A 1,271-nucleotide genomic window follows, 5' to 3' on the forward strand; every position below is an offset into this window, starting at 1 on the left:
CCCATGATGAATTTATAGCAACCCTTGCTTTTCCATCTACATCTAATTATGATCAATCAACACAGTACAATCAAGCATTATTAAGTCAGTCTGACCCCACTGTTCATGGTAATCTCAGTGCTAGTGGCTCATTTACCTCTCAACCTCAACCACTATGTAGTACACAACCCCCTAAACCAACTACACACAATTATGTAAGTTCTTTTCTTTTTTTCTTCTTCTTCTTCTTTTTCTTTGTTAGGCAGAAATTATATGTTAATAACTTGTCTATGTACATTTATGTATCATATATACTTTCCCTGTCGCGTATAATATCTCTAGTAGCGCGGTCAAACTTTTTTGACTTGGCGGGGCGGAGAGCTACTGCGCTCCTTAATTATATCTCATTAGACTCAATCAGGAAAATAAGGTTTTATTATTATTTTGGAAAAACTCTAATATTATTCGTAAGAATATGGTTATATTTTAGGGGTATTATTATTAGATATTATTATCATTATTATTATTAATTTTGTTGTTGTGTTGTTATTATGGGGTAAGTAATGAGTAAGAGCTACCAAGATAAAATATTTTGTAGATAGGAAAGAGAAGAAGAAAAACATCTTAGAAGTTATTCTTTACCATAGGAGGTGTTCTTTCTTCTTCCCGTTCTTAATTCTTCTTCCTCTTCTTTCCAGTTCCAGTCTGACCCAATTGTTCATGGTAACCTCAGTGCTAGTGGCTCATTTACCTCTCAACCTCAACCACTATATAGTACACAACTCCCCAAACCAATTACACACAATTATGTAAGTTCTTTTTTTCTTTTTCTTTGTTAGGCAGAAATTATATGTTACCAACTTGTCTATGTACATTTATGTATCATATATTATATCTCATTAGACTCAATCAGGAAAATAAAGTTTTATTATTATTTTGGAAAAACTCTAATTATTCGTAAGAATATGGTTATATTTTGGGGGTATTATTATTATTATTATTATTATTATTATTATTATTATTATTATTATTATTATTATTATTATTATTATTATTATTATTATTATTATTATTATTATTATTATTATTATTATTATTATTATTATTATTATTATTATTATTATTATTATTATTATTATTATTATTATTATTATTATTATTATTATTATTATTATTATTATTATTATTATTATTATTATTATTATTATTATTATTATTATTATTATTATTATTATTATTATTATTATTATTATTATTATTATTATTATTATTATTATTATTATTATTATTAT

General features: G+C 24.4%; 1 long non-coding RNA gene across 1 annotated transcript; it reads left to right on the top strand.

Annotated features, from left to right (window-relative positions):
• The first annotated feature begins 6 nt into the window (after window positions 1–6).
• LOC113472355 lies at window positions 7–769 on the top strand. The gene is made up of 2 exons (XR_003394698.1): window positions 7–194; window positions 678–769. It is a non-coding gene; the product is annotated as an uncharacterized LOC113472355 (long non-coding RNA).
• The last annotated feature ends 502 nt before the right edge of the window (window positions 770–1,271 follow it).

The sequence above is a fragment of the Diaphorina citri genome, unplaced genomic scaffold (assembly GCF_000475195.1).
Source record: "Diaphorina citri unplaced genomic scaffold, Diaci psyllid genome assembly version 1.1 scaffold5050, whole genome shotgun sequence".
Lineage (NCBI taxonomy): Eukaryota > Metazoa > Arthropoda > Insecta > Hemiptera > Psyllidae > Diaphorina > Diaphorina citri.